Source organism: Sus scrofa, chromosome 1 (genome assembly GCF_000003025.6).
Source record: "Sus scrofa isolate TJ Tabasco breed Duroc chromosome 1, Sscrofa11.1, whole genome shotgun sequence".
NCBI lineage: Eukaryota > Metazoa > Chordata > Mammalia > Artiodactyla > Suidae > Sus > Sus scrofa.
Window position 1 is genome coordinate 174,277,631 of NC_010443.5, and position 24,121 is coordinate 174,301,751.

Consider the following 24,121-nt stretch of genomic DNA (forward strand, 5'->3'; position numbering starts at 1 on the left):
TTGTGGTAAGATAAATAGGTAAAAGTGATCAAAAGGTACACATTTCAAATTACAATATAAAAGAGTCATTGGATGTAATGTATAACATAGTTACTATAGTTTAAAAATTTTTATAACTAATGTTGGTGATGGATATTTACTAGATTTCTTCTGGTGGTCATTTCCCAATGTATGCAAATATCAAATTATTATATTGATGCCTGAAACTAATGTTATATCTTTTTATATCTTAATTTTTTTTTTTTTTTACAAAAAAATACCTGTCTTGGAGTTACCACCAAGGCACAATGGGATCAGTGGCATCTCTGCAGTGCCAGAATGCAGATTCCATCCTTGGCCTGGCACAGTGGGTTAAGGAATCCAGCCTTGTGGCAGCTGTGGTGTAAGTCGCAAATGTGGCTCAGATTTTATCCCTGATTCCATATGCTGTGGAGTGGCCAAAACAAAAAAACCTGCATACAGCCATGACAGATAAAAATACGAAATATAAAAATATAAATATCCTTAAAAGCTTATATGTTCTCTCCTTATCCCATCTCCTCTCTAGAGATAAATTCTTTCTAGAATTTTGAGTTTATCTTCTCTTGCTTTTATTTATAGCTTTTCCATAAATTTTAGGTGTCATCAATATATTGCTTAATTTTGCATAGATTGAAATCTTATGTAAAGTGGATTATATCAAATCATTTTTATTATGACTTTTTTTCAGCTTTTTATCCTAAGTGATTCCTCCAGCTGCATAGCTCATATATTTCAACTTCTGAATAGTGTTACACTGTATGAATAACTTGCAATTACTTAACTGCTTACCTCGCACTAGAAATTTGAATTATTTCTATATTTCTATCCCATGCAATGCCACTAGGATTGTTCTTAAACATATCTTCTTGAGCTTATGTATTAATTTCTCTAGCAGGCATTTGTATTTTTCCATCTCTATCAAAAATGTTAAATTAGGAGTTCACAGTGGGCTCAGTTGGTTAAGAATCAACATAGTGTCTGTGATGATGCAGATACATTCCTTGGCCTTGCTCAGTGGGTTAAGGATCTGATATTGCTGCAAGCTGCAGCATAGTTTCCAGATGTGGCTCAGATCTGGCTTTGTTACTGCTGTGGCAGAGGCCAGCACCTGCAGCTCCGAGTCAACCCCAGGCCCTGGGAACTTCCATATGCCACAGGTGTGGCTGTAAAAAGAAAAAGAAAATAATGTTATTTTCCAAGTACCAAACTGTACTCTCCTAGTAGTGTGTAAATTGCCCTCTTGTATTACATTATTCCTAGGACTTAGAATTATCAGAATTTTTATAAGCTTGTAGTAGGTTTAAAAAAACTCATTGGAAATTTAATTTATATTTTTATGTTTATTATTGAGTTTGAGCATATTTTCATATATTTATTGGCCTTATAATTTTCTTCTTCTGTAATGTGTCAGTTCAAGTGTATTTATTTGCTAACTTATCTGTATTTGTGTTACTTTCATCTGGATTTCCAAATTGCCCCATTGTGAAACACATTTTTGTTGGTCTCTGCCGGTCTGTCTTAGTGTGGCTGAAGCACTTTAAAATAATACACACTCCATTCCTTCTCCCCCCACCCCACAATTTCTTTCTTTTTTTTTTTTTCAGAAATGAGTTTCTATTTCATTATCTTTTTGTATTACTTTCTTAAAGCACCTATCACATAACTTTACATAATACATCTATTTATTCTTTATACACTTTTGATAAAACCCCCACCAAGGCAAGAATTTTGCTTTAAATTTAGTACTGTGTGATCATTGACTAGAAAGAAAGCTGAAATATGGTATGTATAAAAGTATCATTCACTGTTGAAAAAATAAATGTATTGGACTAATCATTTTCCTCTATAGTACCCCTTCCCCCTCTTTAAAGAAATAAACAGCTAATAACTTTAAAAAACATGATATTACTCAAAATAGTTTAATGGTAAAAGCAACATGTTTGTGATTTATAGTCATAAAATCTTAACATCCTTCCCAATCATATCAAATTTCCACTTTGAAACTCCTGTATAAAAATTGAGCTAATGATTATTCTTAAAATTGTACTGTGAATCTCACATAGGAATGTTTACAGCTGAAGATCTATAAAAAGACAAATTCTTTCCTAGTGTTGGGTTTAATTAAACACAACTTTTATCAAAAATGTTCTGTTAGAAGATGTTTGTTGGAATTACATTAAAAGAAAAATCATAAAAAATGTCTTTAATCTGTTTAAAATATTAAGTAGAATCCAAGATAGAAGTGAATAAAAATAGCCCTTTTTCTGAATTTGCCTTGCAAAATTACTGGTCTTAACATTAGAAAAGGGAGAAATTTTAATCATAGTTAGAAGTCTAAGGCCACATAAAAGTCAAATCAAATAAATGGAACTGTGTTTAATGCTGCATCAATTTAGATGGCTTTATTATCTCATTTCAAGGTTTTGTTTTATAAATCAGAATTATTTGTCAAATCATATCAAAGATATTGGCTATGAATTCCCTAAAGAACTATTTACCAGGCTTTTAATGAATGCAAATAGAGTTACCTCTATATCGGAAACGTTTTCTGTTAGAGCAATTGTTTCTCTTAGAAAGCCTGTGCTGTTATTAGATTTGCTATAAGAAAACGGTTCAAAGAAAAAAAGTCAAGTAAATTATGGATTCTTGATAGGCTTATAAAGATTATAAAGTAATGTTCCTTTTAAGTGCAACCAATTTATGTAAATCTGTGGAATTTTCCAGCTATGGCAATTTTATATCAATTGCCATAATAAAATTGCTTATTTTGAAAATTACCAAAAACATTTTCTTAAAAGTCACTTCCAAAAAGCCGACCTAATTAAATCAAACAATTGCCTTAGCTTCAAGTTTTTATTAAAAAACAAAAAAATATAATATACTGTTTTCTTAGTAGCACTTTGGTTATTTATACAGCTGTTTGCTTTTCAGCACTTCTTTCATCTTTACATGGTTGGAATTTTTTAGAGGATTTAGAGGTGTTTAATAAGCTTTATAAATCATATGCCTTTATGTTTTTGTTTTTTCCTACTCACTATTCAGCAAGTAGTTTTAAAACTCCAGAAATCTGTTTTCTAGATTATACATCAGAGTGCTAAGCAATCCATTTCTGGTTTATGATCATTAACTCATATGTTCAGTGCCATTCCCCATCTCATCTCATGTTTGTTGAAGTCACCTATCATCATAAATCAAATTAACAAACAAACTGAAATTATGAAGGATTGCACAAAGCAGTTCTACATTGCCAGTATCCTACACTTGGTTTATTTTTAACCAGTCCATCAAACTGAAAATAGTCCAAAACATGTTTATCATTTGTCTCCTCTGCTACAATAAATTTCTTTTCCGACTTCCCTATTTCAGGCGATGGCACCACCGTTCTTCTAGTCATACATGCTAAAAAATTTGTGCATATAATTTAACCCTCCCTTCTCTTTAGCTAGTGTATGTCACTTAACACCATCTTTTGTGTACTGAACTTCAGTGAAGTCACTCAGTTTTATTTTATTACCTCTATAAACTTACTTAAATCCCTTCTTACTTCTCATTTTCTCTTTTACTAGAAAACCCTAAAACAGAGTCACAGCTTCCATTGTCTGGCCTCCATCCATCTTTCCTTTCAGATAATATCCCCAATATCCCTAAGGCTCACCCTGACTATGTAATCACCTGATCACAGACTCCAATAGATTCTCTTTACCTCCTAAAAAGTCTACATCATCAACATTTGCTTCCAGTAAGAAGAGAGAATAGAGTTCTTATTGATACCACTATAGTAAATTCTAAGATCTAAGAGGAACTAAAGGTGGAAAAGGGTTATTTGTCAGCTATCCAAGAGCAATGCAAAGAAAACTAGGAAATACACACTAGCAACTTTTCTGTGGATATTTTTCTTTTTTTGGACTTCCTTTTATGAAAACCCCTTCCTATTTTAGAGGCAATTCTTTACAATGTGAGTCTCTGGAAGAGGCTGGGCATTTACTCACCATGACAGTCCAAGAAAGATATTTTCTTGCCCTAAATCTTCCAAGCCAAGGTAAAGGCAAGGAACCCAGATTCAGCCAATTAGTTATAACCACTTAGAAATGTGATTCTTAAAGTTATGTCATAAGGAAGAATGGAAGAGGAGTTTAAATCTGTAGCAGTAACAGCAATATATATAGCAATCTCTACACATGGTCACTATAAGAGTGGCCTCTGTCCATGGTGATGCTATAGCCAGATTGGTGGAGCTTTTTGTTTGCTTTTGCTTTGCCTAACTTCCACTGGTTCTTGACCATTTTCAAAATATACTTCTCAAAGTTTCTTGCCAACTTTAGGGGCTATGCAAAAATGTTTCCAATAAAGTATTCTCTGCATGAGAGAAAGGGGTCAGTATCCAGAGACTGAACCAAGCACCGAAACTGGACAGAAAGGAGGATTTCCTCAGGAAAATTTGTGGATTATGATTTGGTAAATCTGACCTGTGTGTGTGTCAGAAGGCAGAAGATCCTACTGGTATTCAATGACTGAAATCTAGCATCAGAGGGCAAACAGCTGATTAAATAATTACCTATAGTCACTTCAAAATGAATTAAACAAAAGGTTTTGGGATTCTGCAATAAAAAGTATAAACATTAAGGGGGCTATTTGCATTTCATGAACATGGAATGGAATGACTTCTAACAGTGAGTCAAATTCTGACTATGGTAATAGAATTCATTCCTACTCCAGCCCCAGTAGCAAAAATCAGAATTTGATTCTTCAAGTTATGAAATTAAAACATCTGTTGAATCATGACCTCTCCATATCTCTTATGAGAAATTTATGGTGTTCATTAGGACACAGACCACAAACACTGCAATGGAGATAAACATGAAAATTCAAAGAGTATGAGAGCAACCCTCACACCCAAATCCCAGTGAATTCTGCTGGTCAGACTAGTAAAATTCTTATATCTATGTGGCATAGTAACACCAATTCTAGAGGTATTTGTTTGTTTGTTTTTGGTTGTGAGCATAGCATGCAGAACTTCCCAGGCCAGGGATCGAAACTGTACCACAGCAATGACAATACCAGATCCTTAACCAGGTAGGCCACCGAAGAACCCCAACTTTAAATATTATTTTAGAAAGTTAGTCTTCCCCACTATTTTAGTGTCAGATTTATATATCTGGAACCACATTCCAACTTACCCATATGGTGGCCAATTGCAAAGTCAAAACTTGCAGACAAGGCCACATAAAAAACTGCAGGACTTTACTAATTTTCAGCAAGAAAAACCTGCGTATTTTATCTGAGAATGGATTCTTTAAAATAGATTTAATTTTTGAGGGGTGTATTCTTCATTTGATATATTCTCATTTATAGATATAGGATATTTAAAATTTTTGGTGCATTATGGAAACCTGGACTCAGGAGCATGGCATACTAAACGTAGTTAATAGTATATGGCATAATATGAGGTAAATAATTCAAAAATTTCCAGAACACTTTAATTTTATAAATGTATGTATGTAAGAAAATATATGTTGAGCTTGGGTAGTAAAAAGGTAGACCTAGTGGACACACATCCTGCATTTGAAACTTTCGTTTTTTGGAGGAATGCTTCATTTTCTAAATATTGACACATAGGATCTAACTTCTCACTACTGTATTGAAGATGAGAAAATAACCTATGATTAACCATTTTTGATTTTGTATAACTTTGAGTCTGAAGTGCAAAGAAAAATGGACAGGGGAATGAGACTCAAGGCAGTGTTGAACAGTAGCCATATTCACTGTATCCAGCATAGAGGTTTGTGTAAGTTTCTGGGGACAGCGGGAAATAGAGTTCTGGTGTGTTCTAGCTCCACTGGTCCCTTCCTTCTCTCAAACCTGACTCTTGATACTATTTTGTTGTTCTTAGTCTGTGATATTTCTCAAATCTTTCCAAAAAATTATACTTTCTAAGTTAGCCCCTCTCACTTGTGTAACATGTCACCATAAACTATCATTAGTTCAAAGTTCAAGAAGAGATTTTGCATATCCATTGTAGTCTACTTTAGGTGTTAGAAGTTCCATGGGGAACTCATTCTTGGGAATGAAGCTGAGAAATCATTCTTTTATGTGCAGAACAGTGATGGAAGATGTGTTAGCATCAGGGTCATTCCAGATATTTTATCTGAAAAAAAAAAAAAAAAAGCAGAGAAAGCCAGAAAGAGGGCTGAGGCCTCGAAATGGGCTGACACTAACAAGGAAGTTGTCTTAGATTTTTTTTTTTCTATTTCCTCACAGTGTACTTATTATTTTCCTAGATAGGGATAAAGCAACCCTGTCTTTGAGAGTGTCAAGCCAAGCAAGTCATATAGGTGACCTGGCTGTTCCAGAATAGTCAGAAGTTTGAGGAAAGCAAGAGATATGTGATATGAAGGTGGATTTCAGAGTGAGACTCAGATTCGATATTGCTAAAAATTAGTGATCTCAGGAAGGAGGATCTTGCAGTGTCACTCCTTGTTTCTAGCTGAGAGATTACAAAGAGAGTAAATGGCTGTGTATTCAATCTGAAATTTGGGCTTGATATGATGTAGGCCATACTCTGACATTCATTCTCCTATGTTAGTAGTTCAGTTTTCTACACATGCCTTACTCTCCAGTCAAACAAGAATTTTTATGACTCCTTGAATATTATGTATACATTCCAGATGCTGGCATTCATTCATTTTTATTAACACTTCCTTCCTTCATGTATTTATTTGTTGGTCTTTTTAGGACTGCACCCATGGCATATGGAAGTTCCCGGGCTAACAATCAAATCAGAGCTGTAGCTGTCGGCCTATGCCAAAGGTACAGCAAAGCCAGATCTGAGCCGCACCTGTGACACTCACCACAGTTTAGGGTAATGCCAGATCATTAACCCTCTGAGTGGGGCCAGGGATCAAACCCGCATCCTCATGGATACCAGTTGGGTTCATTACTGTTGAGGCATGACAGAAACACCAACACTTCCTTTATTCAGGAAGCATTCCCTTTGTGGCTTTGTCTACTAAAATCCTATCAATCAAAACCAAGTTCAATGGTAAATTCTTCCACAAAGCATTAGCTCATCTGCTTAGCTAGAATTTCTTCCACTACTAAATACTCTCAGCATTTGCAGTAGGAGGAACACTGTGGCCCTGGTTTAAGTGGCAGGCTGAAATTTATTTATGAGTAGCAGAAATCAATCAAGGCAGGGGAGAGTCCTGGATTGTGGATTAACATAAGTACATGCCTCACCCTGGTGGTGACAATTCAGATAGAAACCTCAGCTCTGGGCCTTTTAGCTGGATCCTTGCACACAGGCCGAGGAAAGAAGGCTAAAGCCAGGTGTGGATGAAGCATACAGAGGCATCCAAGCTAGGAGCACCATTTATTTCTTTCATCTCACTAGTAAAGGGAAACTGTTGCCATTCTCCTAAGCCTGCTTCTCCAGAAGAAAAATAGGACAGGATATACACACACATTATTAGTGCTTGCACGTGGGAGGGGTGGGGTAGGCAGAGATTGAGAATATAGCTCACTTGGTATATTTTTTATCACTACTACCACGTAAATTATAACGGCAAATAAAATTTCTTTCCTTTGGGTCTTCCCACAAAGCACAATACTATGCATGTAGGAGAAACTTAGCAAAACCTCTTTAAGTAAATAAATGAACAATTACCACTATAAAATATCTGTATATATAGATTATCAATATCTATTCAATTCCCCCATATTTCCTCTTTTAACATCTAATGCTGCAATCCACAGAAATTATTTCTCATATCAATTTAGATTAACTCTCAGAAAAATATCAGTCCAGTTCTTCTTACCCATATTATTTCTATCCATCAGTATTTTGATGCACTTCTGTAGCAGAGCTAACTTTTCTTAAGTATACATTCTATCACATCAACAACAAAATCAATGGTTTATGAGTGACTTCCACCATATTTCTGTAAATTCCTGGGAATTGGTAATTATAACACATTTCACACTTTAATGTAATAGAATCCCAGACACTAGACTCAGTCACTATGGAAACTGTCTTCACACACACACCAAAAAATCTAAATGTATTAAATAAAAATTGCACCTTAATTTTTGTATGCTTGGATTTGAGGAAAATAAGTGAACCAATGAATGCTTATTTCTAAAGTGCATACCTTTGAAAGTGTAACACACATAATTATCTTGATTGATTTTGCTACAGGCAATTAATGTTGAAATGGTCATCATGATATAAAAAGTGATTTTTAAAAAATCAAGTCTGGAGTTCCCGTCATGGCGCAGTGGTTAAAGAATCCAACTAGGAACCATGAGGTTGCGGGTTTGGTCCCTGCCCTTGCTCAGTGGGTTAACGATCCGGTGTTGCCGTGAGCTGTGGTGTAGGTTGCAGACATGGCTCGGATCCAGCGTTGCTGTGGCTCTGGCCTAGGCTGGTGGCTACAGCTCCGATTCAACCCCTAGCCTGGGAACCTCCATATGCCTCGGGAGCGGCCCAAGAAATAGCAAAAAAAAAAAAAAAAAAAAAAAAAATCAAGTCTGTATCAGAGATAACAAAAAATTGAGAAGATTGCAAAGAACCATATTATAAACCCATGAAAATTAAACATTAAAGAGTAAGAATTTTCATTAGACCTTATGGATATATACAGCCCAAGTATTAATTTAAATTTAAATGTATTTTTACAGAAAATATTTTGAAATCATAAGTTTTCAGAAGATGATTGATAATATATCTAGTTGTTGATATATACCAGAATTGTCCCATTTCTACTTCGGTAGTTAGTTATTATATGTAAATTTGCACTTTACTGCAGATTCTGTTTCAACCTACCTTAAAATACTGTTGATTTTTAAATTATATCTAAATCCAATTTTATTATTTATATACTCATTTAAATGTACTTGGGTATATTTAATTGTATTTAAAAGGACTTAAAATGAAATTCTCTGTGTGCTAGGTAGTGTGTAAGGTAATTGAAAAGATCAGTGCTCTTTCATCTAATCCTTGCAATAAGCCTGTATGAAAAACTTCAATTTCAAAGCAGATGAATTACTTGCCCAAAGTCAAACAGCTTGTGACATAATTTAAAATTATATCCTATAAAAATCACATAATTTTTGAATATATTTCTGTAGATATTTTATATTTTACACATACATTATATATACACATATATAGAAAGAGAGGAATAATTCACTTATCCAGCATCAAGGAAATTTCTTTTTTTTTTTTTTTTGTCTTTTTGCCACTTTCTTGGGCCGCTCTCGCGGCATATGGAGGTTCCCGGGCTAGGGGTTGAATCGGAGCTGTAGCCACCGGCCTACACCAGAGCCACAGCAACGCGGGATCCGAGCCATGTCTGCAACCTACGCCACAGCTCACGGCAACGCCGGATCGTTAACCCACTGAGCAAGGGCAGGGACCGAACCCGCAACCTCATGGTTCCTAGTCGGGTTTGTTAACCACTGCACCACGACGGGAACTCCAAGGAAATTTCTTATAAAAGAATTTTCTGGAAATAAAGTTTAAACCTTTAAGTATGAAGATGTTATTTAGTTTCACAACTTTCGTGAAAGAGTTTTAAGAGATCCATTGGTTGCTCTTTTACAGCCCTATTAAATAGTGCATAATAAAATGTGTGCATCCTTTTTTGATGGCTCGGGTCACCGACTTGATCATGAGATTTTATAAGGAGAAGTAATATCATCTTGCATTCAATGCCATTGAAGTTTTGTCCTCACTCTAATGGGACCTGGACTATTACACTTGCTTTTTATATTTTTTTGACACTTTATTGATGGTTCAACAGCTGTTTCTTTTAGTTTTGAGTGTGCCTGTTTTGCTCAGATGCTTTATTTCTGCATGTCCAGCAAGTTCCTTGGAATTTGCAGTATTCAAAAACATGATTATGCCTGCTTTTAAATTTTTTTTTATTTTATGATTTTTATTTTTCCATTACAGTTGATTTACCATGTTCTGTCAATTTCTACTGTATAGCGCAGTGACCCAATCATTCATACATATATGTGTGTGTGTGTGTGTGTATACACACTTTTTCTCACTCACACTAGCTTTTTAATTTACATATGAAGTGTAAATTAGGTAGCCACGTGTGAGGGCATAAATGCCTCTTAAATAAAATTTCTTTAGTCCAAGGTATGCTCTTCAGTGCAAGACCACTTCATAGTCAATTTACCTACATCTTCAATCATTCACTCACAAATATCTAATGAGCAATTACAGTTATGATGTCCCAGAAACAGTCCCAGGTGCTAGAAGATCAGCTGTGAATAAAAACAGGAAAATGTCAAGAGCCTTAAAAACTCTTATTCTTTGGTGAGAAACTGGTAAAGAAATTATTGAAAAATGTTTCATGAGGATAAATACTATTGGAGAAAAATTGCCTAAGGAAGAAGGATAGGGAACATTTTGGGAGGAAGGGATGCAATTTTAGATTGAATGTTCAGAGAAGGACAGACAGAAGGGGGATATCTGAGGAAAGAGCTAAATAAAGGTATGAAAAAAGGAGTTTGTCCTCAGATCCACCGCTCAGTCTTTCCCTGGTCTCCTCTGTATTTCAGGTATTTTGATTTGGGCCAGTGGTGACTAAATGATTTTGGCTAATGGGCAGAATTCAAGAGTAGGTGCAAAGAGGAAGACAGGGTTCCCCACTTCAAAACTCTCTGTTTTGGGCAGTGCCTCCAGCAGTTGTCTTACTTCTGTGGCTCTAACTCCCAGTGGATAGGCTAACTATAGTTCAGGATTCTTCTGGTTGATTCCAGGATGTAAGTTCTGATAATAATGTCTCTTTCCTTGGTCTCTCTTGCCCAGGGAAAGACGATTTCCTCCTGTTGCTAACCCATATGTTCCTACCACTTCCATCACTTGTAAAACCAATTCCATGTATTAATTCTCCTTCCTCAAAATATTTAAAATGCTTTTTAAAAATACTTTTGCAAGTTTATAAATAATATTTACACTCTGATACTAAAAAGAAAGCAAGATTTGTAGCCATCTAGGTAAAGATCATCCTGGACCTGAGAATACCAAGTTTAACAATCTAGGAGAGAGCTGTCAGAAGTGCTCATGACACAGCAAAGGAGACAGTGTGGCTGCCATTTAAGGAGAAGAAGAGTCCAGAAGTGGTAAAAACTGGGCCAGAGAAGACAAGGGATTGAGAATGCAGCACATTTGTCAGAATCTAGTTCGTCATCTTTCTGGATTATGACTTTACTCTAGAATATATGGAAATTTATCAAAGCTTTTTAATTGGGGGGTGAAATGATCTAATTTTTGTCCAAATGTAATAATTTTTTTTTCCTGAAAAGGATAATAGCAGACATAGGAAGACAGATTCAGAAGGTATTGAAACATTTTGGCAAGAAACAGTTAAGGCAGGAAAATTGCAGTGGTGGTGTGAGAAGTGGTCAGATCATGAGCAGATTATTATGGTTGCACAAGAAAAGGAGAGGTTGAGTTTCAAAATTTAAGATATTTAAGTGGAGATATTAGGTATATGAGAATGAACTATGGAAATACAAATTTAAGCAGAAAGATCTGAGCAATAGACCATTTTGGAAATCACCACGTATAAGTAATAATTTCAAAGCCATGAGACTGAATGACATCACTAATGTTACCCCTTGCCTATTAGTAGCATTTGGGGATAGCTGAACTTCTCAATAAATAAAGATTACATAACCTATAAATTAATAATACATAAAATATAGATTCTTTATAAATAAAACCATAGTGACTTTCATTTTTAAATATTCTTGCTAAAATAGTCACAAAGTATTTTTGAACTTGCTCTTTTTTTATTTTTCCTTTTTTGTTTTGTTTTGTTTTTTGGATGCACCCATAGCATATGGAAGTTCCAAACACATGGATCAATTCTGAGCCATAGATTAACCTACACCACAGCTGCAGCAATCCTGGAACCTGAACCCACTGAGCCACAGCAGGAACTCCTGAACTTACCTTTTAAACAGTTGTATTATTTAAGTTACAAATTTAGCTTTTACCAAGGAGGGATTTATCTTTTTTTTTCTTTTCTTTTTTCTCCTTAGGGCCACACCTGTGGCATATGGAGGTTCCCAGGCTAGGAGTTGAATTGTAGCTACAGCTGTGGGCCTACACCACAGCCATAGCTGCTGGCCTACACCACAACCACAGCAATGTGGGATCCAAGCTGTGTCTGCAACCTACACCACAGCTCATTGCAATCCCGATCTTTAATCCACTGAGTGAGGCCAAGGATTGAACTTGCATCCTCATGGATACTAGTCAGATTCATTTCTGCCGAGCCACGACAGGAATTCCAGCAAGGACTTTATAAGATACTATATCTAATAGAACCCTTGGACAGTACCATTGGGACTTGAGCACTGAAAACTCAACTGTATTTCTTGTCTCAGAGTCTTTAAACATGTCTACTACTTTTCCCTTTTACAGCAGGCAAGTTTTCTTCACATGGCAGAAAGTATATTCACCAAAAATTCTAAATCTCTACACATAGTGGCATCTATGAGTCTCAGAAAAACAAAGCAGAGGGAAGGTGCCAGAAAAGCTTATGTTCAATATAATTTTCAAAATCAGTTTAACAGTCTTCTAAAGAAAATGCATTTTTCATATTTGCATTCATTTGATACATATGAAATTATTAGCATTCCTCCATCAAAAACATGAAAGGATAAAATAGAAGCATTAGAAACCATTTTTGTTCTACACAATTTAAAAAAAAAATGCACTTTTTCCCCAGATCTCATAAAAAGAGTTAAAATTGATGTAACAATTTATCTGCACTATGTTTAATTCAGTGTACAATAATAAAAGTTAGTATCAGTCACATTTAAAAGATGCTATGTTCACTAGAGAATTATATAGGAAAAGATTATTTAGTTTTAAGCCCAAAATTCCATGCCACATTGTAGGATTATTTAGGTAACCAAAATTTAAATTAAAAAAAAAAAAAGGACTTAGAAGCTATGAAGCATGATAAACTTACCAGGGTATGGTGTGATAATTGATTATTCAACACTGCATGTGAAAATAGATCTACAAAATAGGAAACAGATACATTCCTGTCATTTATATATTCAATAGGCATTTATTCAGTTTTCTTTTCAAAAGATAGCAGTATTCTGGTTTTAGAGGAAAAAAAAAAGGTAAACTAAAAAGATAGTAGATTCTTATATTGACAATTATAAAGAAAATGTACTTTATATTCATTATTTAGGAGTCCAATTAATCTATCAGTCAATGTATTCAGAATTACTTAGTACCACATAGTTAAATCACATAGTGTAACTTCCACCATCCTTCCCAACAACCAGTACAGGAAGCAAAAAAAGTCTTGATCCTGTTCCTGCTGTACTGACTCCACAAACAAGTCAGAGCCACCCTTATAAAACAGAAATTATGTGTATCTGTTTGTGTCAACTCTCTGACTGCCTTTCTACATCCACAGAATATAATACTGAGTTCCTCTCTTGGCACACATCATCTGGTTCCTAACTCATTCTAAGAATCACCCTCAATTCTCCCACCATTCTTCCTCTTACTTGGTATGATCCATTGTTTGGTCATTTTGCTATTCCTTGACTATTCCAAGCATTTGCCTACCTAAAGCATATAGACTTGCTCTCCTCTCCTCTCTTGCCTGGAACTCTCTATCTAATTTGGTCATTCTGCATAGCACTCTGTTTAGATGTCACCTCCTCAGCATTTGGTAGTATTAGTGTTATGAATTTTGGATATTCTAATAAGCTTGTTTTTGGGAGAAAAATCTGCTACATTGGAAGTTGAAGATAAAAATAACCTCTTTTGAAGATTGTTTTGAAGTTAAAAACTGTTGAAATGCACACACAAGCTTGATGTCATCACCTAGAACAAAGGTCCGAGGATTATTTTAACAAAGCAAGGACATAGTAGGAACATAAATATTACCTGATAATAAACCCTCCTTTGTTTTTAACAAAGTTCTAATTGGTTATTTTACACAATTAAGAACATTTCTTTTACCTTCTCAAATATCTTCTTTAAATAGTTATTGGTCACTGTAGCAAAATATCATAAAATTATATCACAGGATACTAAAAATCTTGAAATGAATTCCACATATCTGATATATTCTATAAAATGATGTTTTAAATAAAATAGAAAAAGAAACACTTTATGTGTAAAAAAAACCATGCATTTTTCAAAGTAAAAAATTAACAATTTTAAATTAAACAGGAAATACATAGGGATGTTTACTATTATTATTGCTATTTAATAATTCTCAGAATATCTAGAAAATTCAAAGAACCAGATCATGAAAATCTGGCAGAAGAAAATGAAAAAGAAAAGCTAAAATTGCCTTGTTTTGCTGCTTATAAGACTGCATACACAGAGGCTCAAAGAAAGCCTAGTGACTTTTTAAATTACTAAGGGAATTGTTAAGGTGAGCAGTAATAATTTCCATATATTCAATTAAAAATATTGTGTTCAAAATAATGACAATATAATTCTCATAAATATACATATATTTAGGTATAATTTATATATAACTATTTCATGTATAATTCTGCTAGTTATGACAAATCTATATAATCAACATGTATGAGAAAACATGGAGAAACTTTAAATGCATATTTCTAAGTGAAAAGGGACATTCTGAAAAGGCTACATACTATATGATTCCAAGTAGTGACACTCTGGAAAAGGCAAAAATACTAAAAAGGTTAAAAAAAAAAAAAAGCAGTTGTTTCCAATGGGTGGGTGGAGGAAGAGGAATTAATAGAAGAATAGCAGATTTTTAGAACAATGAAATTATTCTGTATGATATCATATCATACATTTGTAAAGATCTATAGAATGCAAAACACCAATTGTGAACCTCAATATAATCTATCAATATTGAATGATAATGTGTCAAATTCAGCAATTGTAACAAATTTACCACTCTGGTGGGACATGGTGAAAATAGAAGAGGCTCCCTGGGTGTAGGAAATATATGGCAAGGTATCTCGGCACTTTCTGCTCAATTTGCTATAAACCTAAAATGCTCTAAAAATAGATTATATTTTTAAGGAAAATGGAAATTACAACACTAAGGTACTAAAATAAAAAGCAAACAAAAAAGTCTCTCGAAGTAAATAAAATCTCTGAAGTTAAAAATAAAATTCAATAGATGACCTGAAAAACAATGGTCATTCATGAAAGTTATATACAGTTGTCCCTTAAGACTTTGCAGAGGGACCAGGGGCATCCAGGACCCCTGCAAATGCCATAACCTGAAGATGCTCAAGTCCCCCATTTGAAATGGCATGGAACAGTTCAGCTTCCATATCCATGAATCCTTTGTCCTGTCATTCTGTCAACAGTGAATGGAGTTGTCAAATCCACAGATGCACAACCCTTTGATGCAGAATGCACAGTTACGGAACCTTTGAACAACACAGGTTTGAATCACCTTCACTTCCATGTGGATTTTCTTTTAATTATAATTACTACCGTACTACACTATCCATAGTTAAATCCACTGTATAGAACCAAAGATATGAAGGAACTGTGGATATGGAGGGCTGACTATAAGTTATACTTGAATTTTCAACTGAGCAGAAGGTCAGTGCCCTCACTACCCTGTTGTTTAAGGGTCACTTGTATTTATTTTGGAAGAACAAGTAGAAGAACCATGTTATAATGCAGAAGTTTAAAAAAATCATATATGAAAGATATTCCTAAAAAAATGATTAAGGTACAAATACATCTTTGAAATAGCAAGAATAAAAAAAAATATATTGTTAAAAATATGTAATAGGATAGAATGTGCAGAGATTTTATGAAAAAATCTATTAATACCACCATATAAAGCATATTGTTTTATGTGTAATGAAATGAATAGAAGATGAATGTCAAATTGAGAAAATATTTACAATGCACATAAAAACCCACTAAATTCTAACACATACAAAGTTTCTAAAAATTGAAAAGGAATTTTAAAGACAACAGAAAGGTGAAAATTATATTAATAAGTATCTCACTATAACTCAGAAAAATGTAAATAAAATGGGAATGAAATAACATCCATTTATACCTCTAGGACTAGGAAATACAGAATGAGTTAGTAACATCTGGCAGAAGCAAGGGTTGAGAAAATGAATACTTCCCTAAGTTGCTGGTGGAAATGTAAGTAGCTGCACCTCTAGAGAAAATAATCTAAAAGGAGCTATCAAAATTGTAAGTGCACATAACTTTTTTTTTTTTTTTTTTTTTTGTCTTTTTGCCATTTCTTGGACCACTCCCGAGGCATATGGAGGTTCCCAGGTTAGGGGTGGAATCGGAGCTGTAGCCACCGGCCTACGCCAGAGCCACAGCAATATGGGATCCGAGCCGCGTCTGCAAGCTACACCACAGCTCAGGGCAACGCCGGATACTTAACCCACTGAGCAAGGGCAGGGATCTAACCTGCAACCTCATGGTTCCTAGTCAGATTCGTTAACCACTGCGCCACGACGGGAACTCCCTAAGTGCACATAACTTTTAACCAGCAATACCACCCATTTTCTGTGTTCTTCTCTACTTTGTATTTGTTTCCCATGTCGAACTCCAAATTTTATTTAGTTTTTCTGGACCCATTTTTCCAACACTGTAGACAACAGGGGTGCAAGTTGACTAAGGAAACATATTCAATATTGAATTGTATTTAGGGCCCAAAGGAGATAGAACATGAGTGATATCACCGGCACGACCAGTTGAGTGATTTTCTATAGCATAGTTTGATTGCTTAGGTCTAGCCATACAAAAGAAATAGAGTTTGCTTAAACAATGTATTTTGTTTGCTTTGCTTTTCCCATGCAAAAATGATAAAAGAGAAATAGGCAAATGATAACAGTAATGACAAAAGCATAATTAAAAGACAAGTCATAGCAGTTCCCATTGTAGCTCAACAAGTTAAGAACCCAACTAGTATCCATGAGGCTATGGGTTCCATCCCTGGCTCAGTAGGTTGAGGACTGGGCATTGCCACAAGCTGCAGTGTAGGTCTCAGATGCCACTCAGATCTGGCTTTGCTGTGGCTGTGGTGTAGGCTGGCACCTGCATCTCCGGTTCCACCCATAACCTAGGAACTTCCTTATGCCATGGGTGCAGTCCTAGCATGAAAAATATAAAATAAAATAAAGTAAAAGACAAGTCATAGGCATGTTAGGTAGAAACAGAGGGAACTAGAGAAAAAAATGATCATGCTTGGGTCCATGGGCTAAAAGTCTTTTAAGGTCAAAGGACAGTCATAGTGGGAATAGTTAGACCAGAAAAATGTAATAACGAAATCATCAGAGAAATAAATTTCTGAATTATTCTATAATTTCAAGTTTTTGATGATGAAAATGTGTGAGATTATCAGGGACAAGTTCTAACTTGGTGATGTGCCATTTTGGTCTTTCTATCTCACCAGAATAGGGTTAGAAGCACAAAATATTTTCTTTTCCATGTATAGTTTTAGAATGCAATTTATATGAAGAAGGGAAAAAAAAAATAAAACAGTCCTGAAGCCTGCCTGTGAGAGTAGGTGGTTGAGGTATGCTAGGCAAAACTGTCGTTATAAAATAGGTTAAGTAACCAAAATGCCAGATTTTTGTAAGAATTATTAATAAAGACATCAATGTCCCTCAGAATGACTGTAGAAATTAGAGTGAGTTATAAGATTGTGAAGCCAAGACCAAAATCATGAAAAAATGCAGAGAAGTTCCTTCATGGCTCAGAGACTTAAGGATCCAGCTCCGTTGCAGCTATGGTGCAGGTTTGATCACTGGCCCAGGGAACTTCCACGTGCCTTGGGTGCAGCCAAAAAAATAATGCAGAAATACAGGAGATTTTCCAAAGGTCATTATGCATCAGCAATCCCTCGTAGATGTAAAGCCAAACATCATAAGCCCTAAAATAAATAGTGCATTTTATAATGAGATGGAGGGATCTACTATATATTTTATAATACCTCAGGGTTTCAGAGAATATGTTATAGGGTTTTAAGTAGTCTTAGAAAAGAAAATGAATGAGCATGGAGGTTAAAATATAATTAGTATTCAGAATTAAATGGTGAGCTGGTCAATGTTTGATTCTCCACTGATTTTCACTCTGGCCAGATAGTGTTATTGAAATGAGAAATTGCTGTCAATAGAATTAAAAACAATGGGAAAACGGAAAGTTTTTTGTCTCTCTTTAAAGAAAGTATAGTATTTCTTAGAGGATTGGTTCAATTATAATCTCCAGATTTTAATTTGGATATGACCAATGGAGAGCTTCCAGAGAAGCTATGTTGTGGTTGCAGAAGGCAAAAGTCATCACATTAAGGCTTCTTTGGACAAAATGATTATGCTTTTTCATTATAAATACCATAGTGGTAACAGATAAAGAAAACATAGCTACCTAATAATGTTACCTCATCATATAACTAAACTCATTACTCTTTAATAAAGCAAAACTTTAAAAGAAGTAAACTCTTACAATACAGATATTTTTCTTTGAACATACCTATAATTTTCATGAGACAAGCAACAACCCTTTTTTTGTTCACCACTATATTCCAGGGCCTATCAAAGTGCATGGCACATTGTAGGCCCTTAAGACTTGTTAAATGAATGGATTTCTAGTGATGTTGCCATTTGCCACTACTTTGAATGTGTAGTTAGACATACTCCTCTTACTTTAACATCCGCCACTTTTCTGGGCACAGCTGAGTACATTTCTTGATCCTTGTGGAGAATCCTTAGGTAGGTAGTTATTGCTTTCTAACCTGGACTGCTCAGTCCTATAAATGGAGAAAGGTAGGTAACTTTGCAAATGGGAAGCTCACTTCGTGAACCAGCAACTTCCATTATCATTTTTATGAAAAGTAAATATATGTCTTCCCCAAATTAAAATATTGTTAATATTTTATGTTGTAATATATAAAATTTAACATTTTAATCACTTAGTTAAGGACAATTATAATGTCAATTCCTAAACTTTTTATCTCAGTTTTTAATATTTGAGGTGTTAATATACTGTATTTTTCTTATTTCCTCTGTTGTACCTAAAATAAGAAAGTTATGTACATTCTGTGAACATGTATTTCATATTTGTTCCCATTTATGTTTTAACATTTCATGTTGAAAGTCAAAGGTAGGATGTTCCCGAATTCACAATCCCTTAGGGATCTTTTGTTCTTGATTGTTTTCTGATAAAATACCACTATGCTATTCAATCTAATTTTTTTCTCCAAAAGTTTTTATAAGTGGCTATAATATTAAAAGTTTTTTTCAATAGATGTTGTCCTAAATAAATCACTAAAAACTGCATGGGTTTTTACTACCACCTGACCTCCTCCTGAGAAAAAGAAAGTACCAAGACTTGATTATCCACTTCTATTGTAACAGGCTGAGAAAGTTTCATGTTTAAAATTCAAAGACTGTGATTGAATTAGAAATACACATATGTTTAAAAATCACAGTGGTTGGTGTATTGGTTCACTTTTATTTGTGCCTTTTTTTGTATATTTTTAAACCATATACTCCTTGGAAAATAAGTCATTAAGAATTAATCTCCAAAAAATATTTGTCAAGGGTTTTTACTGCATTTACTGAAATATTGGAAACTCCAACCGACATCAATAAATGACTATTAAAATTGGACCAGCTAATTTTTTTGAATGTATCTACAACTTTAATAACATTGTGGAAAGATAGGATGGAGAATTCAGTTAGAACTTGGTAATTTAAATGCAAGATTAATGGCCATCAATGGTAATAAATAAAGGACCGTAAATCAAATTAAATGAATGAATAAATGAACATGAGACCCCTAGGACCATTACTCTTCTTGGCCAGTGATTTCTTTATATTCTTCACATTTTTAAATAATACAATTCACCATTCAATGAAATACTGTAGAAATAAAATATGAACAAAAACCTATTTGCGTTTGTTTAATTCTATGATATTTGTGCTAATGAAAGCAAAACATATGTTCTTCCATTTTAATATCAATATCTGCTTTGACCTATCAACCTAAACATTCTTCCTCTATTTTCTGTATTCAGAGATGGAGGAAACATGCTCAAAATGCCAATGAGATGTAGGGAAAGGCAGGATTGCCCTTCTAAAAAGGCAAAAATAAAAATGCAGCAAACCAGAAGTTTAACTCTCCACTTTCATCTCTATGAGTAATATTGAGCTAATAGAATACAGGAATAAAAGAACTCTCTTGGTGTCTTAATTAATTGAGTATTGTCTAGCAGTTCTTTTCATGAGGCTTGTGAAAAATGTTCCCTCTGGTAACTTTAAATCCATTTTTATAATTAGCATTTAGCTGTATCCTTGAAATGAAACCAGCTTCTTTTTGTCTGCCAACACCAATTTTCAGCTCAGCGGCTAAAAATTAGATCCTGTGCATTAAAACTAGTAGGTCTGAGGTCAAGTTGTAATAATTTATGGAAATTCTGTCATCATTTTACCCATGGAAAATTATTTTAATTTCTTCTAAATTTGATATTAATTTATTTATCCTTTCAAATTCTCTTTGTATTCACTTTTGAAAAAATATAGATTTTATTTATTTCCAAATTATTAATTGGAAACAATTATTTGAAATACATAGGCAATCCTTTCTAAATATTTTTTCTAGTTTGCTGAATACCTATGTATAAATTTCTTTCAAAATAGTATATAGATTAATTGAAATTTATGCTCTGTTCCTTGATAAAATCTTCATTTTAAAAGGATGTATCTCAAATGCATTTATTTCATCTTTTTTTCTGTTGTAGTTCTATAATAACTGTGATAATAACACTAATATTAAAAAACCTTCATTTAATTATTCATCCTTTATAAATTGAATCAAATTCAGAAAACCTGCTAAATTAAGAAGATATATCTTTAAAATTTTTGAGATTTATCAAGTCACCCAATCTTAAAATTTTATATTTACAAACTAAGAATTTTCTAGATAAATTTTCCAGGCTTTAGAGCATTCAAAATGCCTAGGCAATCAAATTACAACTGGTAGGTTTCTGTACTCACCCCTCTGCTAAGTGATAGTGCTGTTTGAAACTGGTATGACATGAAAACAGCCCTCACAGTTTACAATTTATTTAAAGATATGAGAAAGATCATATCTAATCAAATGTGAATCAGAGTCTATATTAAATATAGCCAAAATGGTATATCAAAATGGATATCAAATAGTAACATAATTACAATGTATCATTGATTGCTGAGCTAGTATTCATCTTAGTCTGCTTGAGTTGCCATAACCAAATATCATAGACTAAATGACTTAACTTTCAAATTTATTTTCTTATAGTTCTAGAGACTGGGAAGTGCAAGATCAAAGGTGCTGGCAAAGGTCTAAAATTTCTAGCAGAAATGCATTAAATGTCAACCAATGGAGCCGTTGTAGCTAAATTATGGCAAATTCATACAATGTAATATTGATTAGTTAATACAATTGAAGATACATTCCTTTATGTACTGCTATAAAGTATATTACTGAGTGAAAAAAACCACAAAACAGTGTGTATACATATTCAAATGCATATCATATTCATTTATATTAAAAATGAGTACATATACTTGAAATGTATAAAATATCTGTGAAGTAATACATATAAAATTCACAATCATTACTGGAAAACAAGACCTAAGAAAAATACAGTTTTCATTGTATGTTCTTTTCTAGCTTGCCATTTTTTTTAGCAACTGCATGCATTACCTAGTCAAAAATTTATCTATTGATCTTTTTAAAATATAAAAGCTTTTGTACAGTGGCAAGAAAAAAATGTTAAGGCAAGCTGACTTACAGACAAAAGGAGCGATAAAAATAAAAAATACATGGAGTAACTAGTAACCATGATATACTGAGATCACCCAATCTTTAAGACACAGCCCAGATATGACTGCTTCCAAGAACCCTGACTTGGGAGCCCTGATTTAGAACTATTTATTCTTATATAAATGATAGAACTTTCTTTATACTTTGTTTTATAGCTTGATTTAAAGTAATTTACATACTTTAATCTCTCATATATCAGTTTCTTTCCCATGTCATTAATATCTTGTTAATCTTTCTTGAGCATATCTATCATTTAAGAAGTCTTAGCTCAGCACATTATTTCCTTTAGAAAGCCCTGTTATCCTAAGTTTTCACTTTTTAGTTTTCAAAGATCTCCTTGCTTCTTCTATGAATCCTTTTATCCTACCACATTATACCTAAAATTACTTTTTGCAAGGTCTTGTTGCCTTTTAGGCCATTAGTTTTCAAGGAATATATTACAAGTTTCAGGTCACTCAGCCTTGATTATAACTCTCTGAGATAGGACTTTTACCTATATTTTGCCAATAAGAAACCTGAAGCACCAGGTGATAAAGTAATTTATACAAGTTAAAAATAATAAAGACGGAAAAAAAAGGAATTAATACTGAGTTAAAGCCATATGATTGTTTGGTTACACACTAAATTTCCATTTTATTGCTCAGAACTTAATATTAACTTTTAGATTTGTGGAGCTAAGAAATCACACGTTCTGCTATAAAGTAGAAAATCCTTGGACTTATCTATGGAAGGAAAATAAATGTTACTCCTTATCTCTCAGATCAGCTTACCTTTGAGGAGGATAAATAATATTTTTAATCTTAGTCTACATTGTGAGCACATAGAAAGTTGCTGTTAACTAGTATTTTTAGCCTCAAATTATAAAATAGATTATCCAGAAAAAAAAGTGATACTATAAAACACTATTTCCTAGATGCTCTGTTGTAATTTCCTAAAAGGATAAGACTATGATAAAATAAAGTATAATGACTATGTCTCTATGTTTATGACAATTACAGTAGATAGTCTCAGTGACAGGATTAAGACAGTAACCAGAGCTCATCTCCCACAAATAAACCAAAACTACAGCTACATATAGAACAATGCTCTCTGAGAATGATGGCAAGATGAGCAAAACAGCTTTTCTACAATCAAGAATACAAAGGAGACATTTTGGTGTGTGGTGGTATGTGCTGGGAGTGTGGGATGGAAATACTATAAAACTGGATTGTGATGATCATTGTACAACTATAAATGTAACAAATTCACTGAGTAATAAAAAAAAAAATCTATCGTACTGTGAAACGGAGTTCAACCAGGAAGTGAATCAAAATAATGAAAAAGCAGAAAAGCTCTTGTAAAAGAATTGACATTACTCTTTGAATCCTTTTAAAGTTTAAAACTTGAAACCACTGTGAGAATTCTGAACTGTAGAACTAAATCTAAATATTATAAGCACTTAGCATATCAAAGTAATACAACAAAAAAAGATGCAAAGGAAGTTGAAGTGAAAAGAAATACAAAATTAATACTTTATCTTTTACAGGGCATAAATAGATATTGCCTCAAGTTAAAGAAAATTATTCTTATTTGTTAAAAGTTTCATATTTTTAACATTGGAAGAATCTTTCTAAAACTTAGTTATTTCAATTTAATTTCATTTTACTTTCTTTTGCTCAATACAAGGAAAATTAAAAGCAAAAGTAGAATATATAGAATGGATCTACTTTAATAAAATTATCTGTTCATTAAAAAAATAATATAAAGGAGAAAATACAAGGATTTTGGTAGAAGAGTAAGAGAAGTATAGTCCCATACCACTGTCAGGTGAATAAGAAGTGACAGGTACCACAAACTAGGGGATCCTTTCTAAAGAGCAATGGGTTTTGGCCACATCTTAGGCACCTAAACCCTGGGGTCTGGCACTGGGAGGATGACATTCTTGGTTACTTTTGAAAAAAAATGGGGCTTACTAGAGAGCTATGGAAATGCATGACATCACTCTTAAAAAGCATATGCAAAGACTTGCTCACTCCCAATCCCATCACAGAAGTAGCAGAGAAGTAGTAACATAGTACCTCAAAAACTTTAAAAAAAAATAGTCACAAATAACCTAAATTTATAACTCAAGGAATTAGAAAAAGAAGAAGAAACAAAGCCCTAAGTCAACACAAGAAAGGAAATAATAAAAATAAAGGCAGAAATAAATAGAGACCAAAGAAATAATAGAGATTAAGCCCTTGTCAGGGACGTCATTTGCAAAGATTTTCTCCTATTCTG

The 24,121-nt window shown here is 33.8% G+C and overlaps 1 long non-coding RNA gene across 2 annotated transcripts in view; it reads right to left on the reverse strand.

Annotated features, from left to right (window-relative positions):
- LOC110257011 overlaps positions 1-24,121 on the reverse strand; it is a 300,296-nt gene that overhangs the window by 225,256 nt on the left and 50,919 nt on the right. For both annotated transcript variants that reach the window (XR_002339146.1, XR_002339140.1), the window contains exon 2: positions 13,020-13,069. This is a non-coding gene — a long non-coding RNA (uncharacterized LOC110257011). The remainder of the gene's footprint in view (positions 1-13,019; positions 13,070-24,121) is intronic.